We start from the raw sequence: 11,753 nt of genomic DNA, 5'->3' as shown, positions 1-11,753 counted from the left end.
CAGTGAAGAGCTCCTCCTGGATTCTCAGCTTATTTTGAGGTCTTCTTTCTTTAAATTGTGAACTCCCTGAGGGCAGAGACCATCTTTTGCCTTTCTTTGTATCCCCAGCTTTTAGCACAGAGACTGTAACATAGTAGATAGGCATTTAATAAATGTCTATTGACCTACCAGCTGACTGAATAGATCAGAGCTTCTTAAACTTTTTTCCACTCATGACCCCTTTTTGCCTGAAAATTTTTTACTCCTCCCCAGGTATATCGGTATATAAAATAGGTATACAATTAAACATTTACTGCCACTTTTTGCTACCCCCATATTCAGTTAAGGGACCCCATATAGGTCCTCCACTCACAGTTTAAGAAGCTTTGATCCAGATAGCATTTTACCATCCATAAAGTGTTTTACAAACAAGTTATGCCATTCGATTCTCACAACAACCCCAGTGAGATAGGTGCTATTTTTTTATTCTTATTTTATAGATGAGGAAACTGAGGCTGGGAATGGTTAAGTGGCTTGCTCGGTTCATATAGCTAGAAAGAGCGTCTGAGGCAGAATTTGAACTCGGGTCTTCCTGACTTCACAGAGCCCTATCCACTAGCCAACATACAAACTGACCAAAAACCGGCCCACTTTTTGTTCCAGCACCTGAAAGAAGTAAGGTCTCCCGGCCCCGCCTCTTCCTTGTAATTTCACTTCTGTTCTGAAGGCTGCGGGATCCTTTCTTGGTCAGGCGCAAAGGAAACATAGATCGAGAGTTATAAGATGAGGAACTGGGGCTCAGGGGTCAAGTGCCCATGATCTCATCGGAGCATACCCGGCATTCAAATTATTTCCACTGTATTACCGCAGAGGTAGAAAATGAGAGGTGAGAGGGGCGGGGTTGAAAGAATACAGGTAGAAGCGATCTGTTACATTTTCGAGGTGTCTCCTGCTCCCCGCTCAAGTCCCAGCCCACTTCGGGTATTCAGACATTTGCTCCCCAGGAATTTGAGCTACCTGGTGGCCGGTGGCTGGTGGCTGGGTGGCAGAGGTGGAACGAGCGCCTTGAGGGGAGCCCTGGAAGGGTGCCCGGGTAGAGTAAGGCGGAGTTTGGGGTGGAGCTGGGGCAAGGGACTGGGATGCAGCCTCAGACTTCCCCACCTGGCAGAGCTCCAGAGGTGGGACCGAACGCATTGGCATCGCCTCCGCAGGCTACTGGGCAAACTCTAAGAACTGGGGCGGAGGTAGCAGCACCTGGCATTTCTGCCCTGGAAAGGGGTGCAGGAGGAGGGCTCTAGTGGCCTGCTATCTCTTCGTAAGTAGAGCTCCTTTTTCTGAACACAGGAAGGGAATGCTGCCCCCAGCTGAGTTTTGGAGGGTCGCAAATGGGAGCTTTTTAAAAAGAGTGGCCCCTTCTCTAGGTTTCCTGACTTGCAGGATGTGGCCTTTTGTTCTCTGGGGCGGGAAGCCAGGGTTTGGGGAACAATGTCCCATGGAAAAAGATCAGGAAGCAGCTTCTGTTATAATTCCACATGCCCCTTTCTCCGGAGCTGGCTCTGGACACAATGTTGGATTAGGACAGCTTTTCCTTTCCACCTTGTCTTGTGTCTTTTCTATAGCTCAGGAGAAAAACTTAGCCTTGAATGAAATTGAACCTCTTCTAGAAGGAAGAGGTTTTTTTTCTCACCTTGTGAAGACAACTCCTTGTCTATGAAACACATTGTGTGTTTGTGTGTGTGTGTGCATTCTCATATTCCTGCACACTTGTGTGGAGGAATGGAGGGTGAAAGAATATGCATGTAGAGATATACATGTGTAGAATACACCTATAGAATGCATATATAGATATACATGTATGTACATATATTCACATACATGCATGTGTGTCTATATATTTTTATGTGTGTATATCTATATCTATCTATATGTTTTTACTTGTACTCTTCTATGGGTCTTCAGCTACTTCTGATTGTGAAGCCTGCCGAATATATGGACCTAGGAACACAGTATGGATCAGAGTCTGTTGTGTGACTGATATTCCAGATGAACCAGAATCAGGAAATATAACCCCTTCCCCGAACCCCTAACTAACAATAAATGGTGATGATGGCCATGGATGTTTCAAAGGCTGTGTGTACAACAGCTATTTCATTGAGTCCTGTTACCAACCCAGAGTACACACTCTACCAGCTATTTCTATTCCATGAAGTAATTTGCGGTGAATTGAAAGGCAAGATAGGTTGCGTGGTTTTACAGTTTGGGTTTGCTTTGGATTTGGAGTAGACCTGTGATTTCACCTATGTTGGCATCTCCATTTGGGGTATTTTTTTTCTAGCAGTGCAGGGGCAGAGAGGTGACGCAGTGGATAGAACACCAGCCCTGGAGTCAGGAGGACCTGAGTTCAAATCCAACTTCAGACACTTGACATTTACTAACTGTGTAACCATGGGCAAGTCACTTAACCCTCATTGCCCTGCCAAAAAAGAAAGGAAGGAAGGAAGGAAGGAAGGAAGGAAGGAAGGAAGGAAGGAAGGAAGGAAGGAAGGAAGGAAGGAAGGAAGGAAGGAAGGAAGGAAGGAAGGAAGGAAGGAAGGAAGGAAGAAACTAGTGAGTCTTAGATAATTGCCCCAGCCACTGAATGCTAAATAACTTGCCCAAGGTCACAAAGACTTGGACACAGGCCTTCCTGGTTTCCAGGCCAGCTCTCTCTCCACTGTGGCCCATGCTGGTCTTGAATTTGTATCCCTTTTTTAGGTCTGAGGAATGGGATTTTCTTCATGCCCTAGGACCCTCCTCATGACTTTCTAGTCTTCTTACACCCTCTCCACATACTTTTCTTTTTCTTTTCTTTTTTTTTTTTTTTTTTTTGGTGAGGCAGTTGGGATTAAGTGACTTGCCCAGGGTCACACAGTAGTAAGTGTCAAGTGTCTGAGGCCGCATTTGAACTCAGGTCCTCCTGATTCCAGGGCCAGTACTCTACATACTTTTCAATAGAGCGACACAATCCTTCTTTCTATTCCATGAACAAGAACCTCTATCTCTTGGATCCAGGCATTTTCTCTGGGTGTTCCCCATCCCTGGAATGCTCTCTCTCCTTATCCCTGACTCCTGGCTTCTCAGGCTTCTTTAAAATCCTAGCTAAAATCCCAATCCCTCTTCATTCTAGTCCCTTTCCTCTGTTAATTACTTCCTCTTTCTTCTATAAACAGCTTGTTTGTCCATATTTGTTTGCTTGTCTCCTCTATTAACTTATGAGTTTCTCAAGAGCAGGGGCCTGTCCTTTTTTTTTTTTCTTTTTCTTTTTTTTTTTTAGTGAGGCAATTGGGGTTAAGTGACTTTTCCAGGGTCACACAGCTAGTAAGTGTCAAATGTCTGAGGCCGGATTTGAACTCAGGTATTCCTGACTCCAGGGCCGGTGCTCTATCCACTGCTCCACCTAGCTGCCCCAGGGGCCTGTCTTTAGCCTTTCTTTGTATCCTTAGCCCTTAGTATAGTTCTTGGTACTTAATAAATGCTATTGACAGCCTGACTATTGTCTGGATAAACTGACATGATAGACTCACGGGGAACACAGAATCATAAGACTGAAATCTAGAAGGGATCTTTAAAGATGATCTAGTAATAGTGTCGGATTTAGATCTAAAAGGTACTTTAGACATCTTGAGGCCTGAGACATCAGCTGACTTGCCCAAGGTCAGACAAAAGAGTAAGTAGTGAATCTAAACCCTCTGATTCCAACTCTGGTGTTTAGATTGTCTTATAAATCAAATGCAAGGTCAATTGGTCAATCAAAAAGCACTTATGAATCATTTACTCTTTGCTAGGCACTTTGTTCAGCACTGATGATACAAAGAAGGGTGCAAACAATCCCTACCTTCAAAGAGCTCATATTCCAATGGGGAAGCCAACATGTCAGCAACTAGGGCATTACAGAATATTGACAGAATAGAGGCGAGATAATCTCAGAAGTGAAGGCATTAGCAGCTGGGGAGACTGAGAAAGGCTTCCCACAGATGCTGGGATTGATTTGATCCGAGACTGGAAGGAATCCAGGGAAACAGAGGTTAGGAATGAAAGTATTTCAGGCATGGAGGACAGCCAGTGTCAAAGCTAGAAGACAAAGGATGGAGAGTCATGTGCCCAGAGCAGCAAAGAAGCCACTGAATCTGGATTGTGGAGTTTATGGAGGGGAGGAGTAATGTTAAAGAAAAATAAAAAGGTACCAAGGGGATATGTTAAGAAGAGGTGTAAATCCTGAAGGTAATAGGTAGTAACCATTGGCGTTTGTTGAGTAGTGGGGCCAAAGGGTCAGACCTACCTACCCTTTAGGAAAAAATCACTTTGGCAGTTGAGTGGAAGGTGGTTTGGATTGAGAAGAGTAGGCTATTGTAATAGTCCAAGTGCAAGATAATAAGAGCCTAAACTAGGGTGATGGCTATGTGAATGGAGAAAAGAGGACACACAGGAGATAAGACAGGATCCTCCATAAAGACTTGATATATCATGTTCATCTCATAGAACTTAGTGGAAACAATATAGAGAGCATATAATGATAATGATAATAACAATATCAATAATAACTAGCATTTATATAATGTCTGCTATGTGCCAGGCATTGTGCTAAGCACTTTATAATTATTATCACATTTATAAATACTTTCTCATTGTTTATCTCAACCAGGTAGATGCTATTATCATTCCCATTTTACAGATGAGAAAACCAATATCACTAAAATAATTGTTACCAGAATGGCAGTACCTTAGAAATGTCCCCTTTTTCTTTCTGTACTCCATTCATTGCTATCTGCCTCCAGAGAAAGACTGGATATTGATTGAATACAGACTGAAGCATGCTATTTTTCACTTTCATGTTTTTCTTTTATCCATTCTTATACAAAATGACTAATAGGAAAATGGTTTACATAATTGCATGTGTATAACCTATTTCTGATTGCTTACCATCTCAGGGAGAAGGGAGTGAAAGGAGGGAGGAAGGGATAGAGTTTGGAACTTAAAACTTTCAATAAAAATGTTTTCTTTTTTTAAAAGCTAATATTTATATAATGCTTTAAGGATTGCAAAGGACTTTCCAAGTTATCTCACTTGCTTGATTTATAACTTAGCAAATATGTCTAGGCAGCACAGTTGCCTAGGACTCAGAAGGGTTAAGTAGCTACACTGTGGTTACAGAGGGTGAGAGGAAGAGGATTTGAACCCAAATCTTGCTAACTCCAAATCCAACACTATTATATCAGCCTGTCTTTCAGCTTTTTCAAGCCATATTAATAATATCAATTTTGAGATGTAAAGGGCCTCAGAGGTCATCTAGTCTATCCCTATCCAAATCATGTATCCCTTTAACATCAATTAGTCATCAAGTTTCTGCTTGACGATGACTAGTGATGAGGAACTCATTCACCTTTCACTCATCTGCTGCCCCAACCAGAAGACACTTCAGTATCCTATACCTGAATGAAATTCCAAATATACATATAGACAAGTGGTCATCCAGCTTCTGCTTAAGGACCTCCAATGAAACTGACCCAACCCATCACCTTGGGAGGCATCCCGACATCAAACCTCTATTTGCCTCTTTGAAAAGTCTTTCTATTGCTTCCTTCTTTGCTCTGGGGACAGAGTAAGTTTAATTGCTCTTTTTCATGACAATTCTTCAAATACATGAACATAGCCATCTTCTTCCTCTCCTCCCCCCAAATCTTCTCTTTTGCCCAGTTCTGATTGTTAGGAATTTTTTCCTTGAATTGACCTAAAATTCATCTGCCTGTAACTGTCATTCATTGACTCTAGTTCATTAGTTAAAAATTTATTAACCAGAAAAACCTTTGATAACCACTCCCCTAGAGGTCGGTGCGTTCTAGTGGAAAGAACAGTTGTTTTGGAGCCTGAAGACTTACATCCAAATACTGGCCCTGTCATTTACTGCCTCTGTTACCCCCAATCAGTCACTTCACTGAGTCTATAAAATAAGGAGCTTATACCAGATGACCTATAAAGTCCCTTCCAATTCTAACATTGTGTGAGTTCCAAGTTTATTGGAAGAGCTAAGCTGGGCTAGGAAATCTGAGAAAGTGCAGAGAGTAACTGAGGCTGAGCTTCAGACTAATTCAATAGCTAAAGGATAAAGATTGAAGTACAGTGCTCTACTGGCAGTTCACCTTGAACTGAATACAGACTCCTAACGTTCTTCTCATTGATGCCCCATAATATTGAAAATGTCATGACAATACTTTTGTAAGGCACATACATCTATCCTTGTCAAATTTGGCAGATTAGGAAATAGGCAGATAGGTTAAGAGAATTACTTGGGTTCTGAAGATTGGTAGAGCCAGGACCATCATCTAGGTTTCCTGGTTCTCAGTTCTCTTGCCAGTCTACCAGCCTATTTCTTTGCAATCCCCCAAAATACCAGGATCCAATATTGGATAACAGGCTAAATATCTTTATCACTAATAAGCAATCAGTCATTCAACAAACATGTATTAAAAGCTTACTATGTGCCTGGACTATGGTGTCAAAACAGAGAAAGACAAAAAGCAAGCTCTACCCCCCAAGAAGTTCATATTCTAATAGAGGAGACCACATGCAATAACCAGGTACATATAAAATATATATAGAAAAGTTGAAGATAATCTGAAATGGGAAGGCATTAGGAGCTAGCAAGGATTAGGAAAATCAACATCAGCAACAGCATCAAAGCACTGTAAGATCTGCACAAATATTGCTCATTTTATCCTAACAACAACTCTGGGAAGTAGATACTATTATTATCTTCCAATTTTCAAATAGGAAACTGGGTCAAATTGCAGTTAAGTGACTTGTCCAGGGTCACACAGCTAGTAAGTACTACTGAAGTGTTAGTTGTTATACTGTCCTAGGTGCTCTTCCCCTTTACCTCTAATCCTTTGTTTCCCCTACAGCTTAGATTCCACCTTTTTTTTTTTTTGCAGGGCAATGGGGGTTAAGTGACTTGCCCAGGGTCACACATCTAGTAAGTGTCAAGTGTCTGAGGCCAGATTTGAACTCAGGTATTCCTGAATCCAGGGCCAGTGTTTTATCCACTGCGCCACCTAGCTGCCCCCTTAGATCCCACCTCTTGCAGTACAATATGTAATAATTTACATTTCAGTAGCACTTTTAGAATGATGATTGAACCCCCAAAGTGAGGCATGAAGGGAGAAATAAGGCACTGCATCTTCTGAAATGAAATATTGCCTTGTTCAGGCTCATACTCTAATGGGAGAGACAACATGCAAATAACGTGATGCCTACAAGATACATACAGAAGAGAGGGAAGCTTTATTTCAGAGGTGATTGGAGCTGAAAGAATGTGGGAAAGTGGATCCTCCAGTTTTAGAGGGGACAAAGTTTGAACCAGCATGTAAAAGCTGGGCCTTCAGGTGAACCTTCTTTCCCTTCAAAAAGAGCAAAAATGCAAAAACAAAACAAAAAAAAAGGGGGCAGCTAGGTGGTGCAGTGGAGAGAGCACCAGCCCTGGAGTCAGAAGGACCTGAGTTCAATCCAGCCTCAGACATGTAACACTTACTAGCTGTGTGACCCTGGGCAAGTCACTTAACCCCAATTGCCTCACCAAAAAACAAAAACCAAACAAAAAAAAGAGCAAAAATGCAAATTCCTTAACCTCAAATTCAAGTCCTTTGACTCTTTGTCTGTCCCCAAATGACCTCTCCAACCTTATCTTCCCTTGTACAAACACTCCATTCCAGCAAAGCTGGGTTAATCATGGTCCCTCAGACAAGCCTTGTGCCACTCGCTTTCTGCTGCCTGGGATCCCCTTGTCCCTCCTCTCTGGCAATCATAGTCCTATGATGCTTGAAGACCCAGTTAAAATATCCCTCATCTGTGATCACACAGTTTATAAAAACCGAGCTCTGAGGCAGATCTTTTGTCTCCAAATCCAGGGCTTGTCTCACTGTAGTACTCTATTGATTCTAGGGAGACAAAGCAACAGGCTGAGGGACTATCTCTGCAAAAAGGATATCTACAGTAGAAATCTAAGCATTTTATTAATTCACTTAGAGGAACCCTTGTTGTATGAGATCACTTTTGAGGTTTAGAAAAAGGAGCAGCATTTTTTATCTCAAACAATGGATGATCTTTGCAAATTGGGTAACAGCACTATCAGAGATCTACAGATTGTAATAGGTTTTGTTCACATCAGCCTCTATCATCAAACATTAAAATGGGCAGCCCTTAGAGGTAGCAGAGAACTCAGAAGCCATTTAGTTCTATACTCTCATTTTATAGGGGAGTAAACTGAGACACAGGAAAATGAAGTGAATTGCCTAAGATCACACAGGTAATAAATGACAGAGGAAAAATCTGAGCTGAGGTCTGCTGATACCAAAGTCAGTCTTCTTTCTTTTTAGTTTGTTTGTTTATATATATGTGTGTGTGTGTCTGTACACATATACAGATATATAAACATATTTGTATATGCATACACATATATTTATATGTATATATGTGTGTACACATACATATATACACATTTCTATATGCATACACATATATGTATGTATATATATGTGTGTGTATGCATACTGTTCCTGGCCCCCCTCCCATCAGATTTTAAGCTTGTTAAGGGCAGGGACTGTCTTGTACCCCTTTTTGTATCTCTAGCAATTAACACAGTACCTGGCACATAGTAAACAATTAATAAGTGTTCATTGACTGACTAACAATTTCCTCTGTACTGTACTGCCTCTCAGAGGAATGTGTTACCTGTCTCCTTTCTCAGCATACCTGGAATAGCCAGGTTTTAAAAAGTGCCTCTTAGAAGACACATGACCACTCTTCCTCACCATTACCTTTTTAGAATCAGTGCAGTGTATAAAGCACCAGCCCTGGATTCAGGAGGACCTGAGTTCAAATCTGACCTCAGACACTTGACACTTACTAGCTGTGTGACCCTGGGCAAGTTACTTAATCCTCATTGCCCTGCCAAAAAAAAAAAAAAAGAGTTAGAATCAGTATGCTAGGGAAGAGAAGGAAGCTTTCAAGCAACCCAGCTGATGGCACATAGTAGGCACTTAGTAAGTGTTTATCAATTGATTGATTCATCGGGGAAACGTTTGTTAGGCTCACAGATCCTTGCTCTTCCCATATTTCCCCTCAATCTTACTCTAGCTCTCCCCCAGTCATTTTGCTCCTAACTGGAGTGCTGGCTGGTGTGGGCAAACTCTTATGCTCCTTAGTCCTTCTGCCCAAGCTTCATCAGCCCATGAATTTACAAACCTGCATATAAATTCAAAGGCTAGCCTTTGAGTGGGCTCAAAGGCCACACCCTTCAGAGACATGTGATCCTGCATGCTGATAAACTGCCTTGGAATGACTGAGAGTCAGGCATAGTGTCAAATGATTTCTGTACTGATGGAGACAGATTGTCCCATACTTTGTTATGCTTCATACTGGCACTATCGAGGGAGTCCATGACCTGAGAAGCAGAAGAGAAATGGAAAGGATGGACCCCAAACAATGATTTACATAGAGAGCACCTGTAGGGCCTCCCCAATGCTATCAGCTGAAGACTAGCCAAGGAATGGCGGGTCAAATACTTCGTACTCCTTAGGCCCCAGAATTCAGTTTGATTCCTGAATTAGATTTGATTCTCCAAGCATCTATGAAGTGTCTCTTGTATGGAGAATATTGTCCTAGGTGACATACAAGGTTTAATTGAAACAATCCCTGTCCTGCTCTAAGCATATATGTTGCTAGGACAGGTTTTTGTCAAGAGTTGGAACCCTGAGAAATACCATCTGGTCTTGGATCTAACGAGTGCCTTGTGTAGTAGGAAGAGCAATAAATTAATCAGCAATAAATAAATTAGAGTTAAAAGACTTAGGTTTGTATACAGGCTCAGTCATTTACTACTCATGTGGCTATGAGTAAGTCAACCTCACTGAGCTTCAGTTTCCCCATATACAAAATGGGGATAATAATACTTATACTAGATTTCCCCACCAGAATTATTGGGAACTCCAAATTAGAGAATGCTTGTAAAAACAATAACAAATATAAGTCCTTAAAAGGGAATGTTTGTAAAATAGAAGAAAACACTGGGCTTGGATTGACAAGACCTGAATTTGAATCACAACTACAAAGCTAGACTGTGAGCAAATGGCTCCCTGAATCTCAGTTTTCTCATCTGTACTATGGGGACAATAATACCTGAACTACCTCTCTCATGAGGCTAAGTAGAAAGCACTTATACACCAAAAAGCCTTCTATAAATATGAACTATGATGATATGATGGAGCTGATCTAGAGACCTAAGACTGCTGTAAGATTGTGCTTTCTTTGAGTGTATCTCTTGGACCCAGAACCTGCAGTGTACCAGAACTATGCCCCATGAGTCATTCTGTCTTGGAATTATGAACGACCTGGTTACTATTTACCAAGTTATTTGTTTCTCAGCTGGTGTTCAACTTCCAAAGGGCTACCCATACTGCTTTGTCACCTCTGGTTAAAATAGCTGTCACTCACTGCTTTTTGTCATAGACTGGGTTGCTTTCACTTTGAACCAGTGACATTTCTGGAGCTGACCTCTCAAGACAACTAGGGAGATCTTTTGCTATGCTAAGTAGCTAAGAACCTGGACCTTGTCTTTGAAAATGCATACCTTGATTGTTCTTGTTTGCTTAGGTTAGTACTCCCAATGAGGGAGCTTATGAAAAAGCATTATAAAAGAAAGGCAAATTCGTGTTTACAGTAAAGGGAAAGATATATAGCAAGTGTGGAACCAGCACTGGGTACTCTGTGCTGTACTCCAAATGCTGACATTTTGGGGGACAGGGTGTAATTCTGCCCTTGTGGGTGTGTTTCTTGTTTCTTTCTTCCAGCCTAAAACCATTCCCCTCCCAGTGTCTCATGGGATCCCACCTCTCCCCAGGAGTTCCTTCTAACCAGAGTAGAAGCAGGCTGCTCTGCTCTGCCTGCCCCCCCCCCCCAGCCAATGCAGGCTCCTTTGACTAGGAACTCACCACAAAGACCCCCAGAATCAGTGTAAGGTCACAGAGATCAGCCAGAAATATAATTCACTGCTCCCCACATGAGCTGCTACTCCTGCCATGCCCTGTCCTATTCCCCTACACACTCCCTCTAGCTCTCCCCAGGTAATTTTCTTCCTTTGATCTCTCTCTCTCTCTCTCTCCTACAGTCTGTAAAAGCTTTTCTCTGTTTGCTGTAACCAAAAGATTGCTGGATTTGGAGTTAGAGGCCTTGAGTTCAAATCCTGACACTGTTGCTTACTACCTGTGAAAAATTGGGCAAAGCTCCTCACTTCTTTGAGCTGCCCTTTTCTCATTTACAAGGTAAGGGTGTTTGACTACATGACCTCCACGGGTTTTTCCAATTATAAATCTATGCTCCTATGAAGTTTGATAACTTCTTCTCATATTCCCTTCATCATCTATTGCTTGCTGAAACCTAGTTCAGCATAGCATTTTGGGAAAAGCATCAAATTTATTTTTAGAGGACCCACGTTTTAATTTCAGGTCTGCCACCAAACTATCTGAATGACCTTGAGCAAGTCACTTCACATCCCTGGATTTCAATTTCTTCATCTGTAAAATGAGGGAGTTGGGCTATATGTTCCTAGAATCTATGAGCCTAAGATCCTTAAGATCTATCTATCTTTTAACACCTTGTCCAAGGCTATCTACTGCTCTCACATGCCCTGATAAATAGAGCCAGGAGGAGTTGGCATATTCCTTGCTCCTCATTGTTATTTTCAC

The 11,753-nt window shown here is 41.8% G+C and overlaps 1 protein-coding gene across 1 annotated transcript in view; it reads left to right on the top strand.

Moving 5' to 3' along the window:
- The first annotated feature begins 1,168 nt into the window (after window positions 1-1,168).
- PIK3CG (phosphatidylinositol-4,5-bisphosphate 3-kinase catalytic subunit gamma) overlaps window positions 1,169-11,753 on the top strand; it is a 59,486-nt gene continuing 48,901 nt past the window's right edge. Inside the window, exon 1 of the mRNA XM_043967236.1 lies at window positions 1,169-1,294. The gene's annotated coding sequence lies outside the window, so the exon portion shown is untranslated. The remainder of the gene's footprint in view (window positions 1,295-11,753) is intronic.

Source organism: Dromiciops gliroides, chromosome 5 (genome assembly GCF_019393635.1).
Source record: "Dromiciops gliroides isolate mDroGli1 chromosome 5, mDroGli1.pri, whole genome shotgun sequence".
Classification (NCBI taxonomy): domain Eukaryota; kingdom Metazoa; phylum Chordata; class Mammalia; order Microbiotheria; family Microbiotheriidae; genus Dromiciops; species Dromiciops gliroides.
This window is presented reverse-complemented; position numbering and strand designations above follow the sequence as displayed.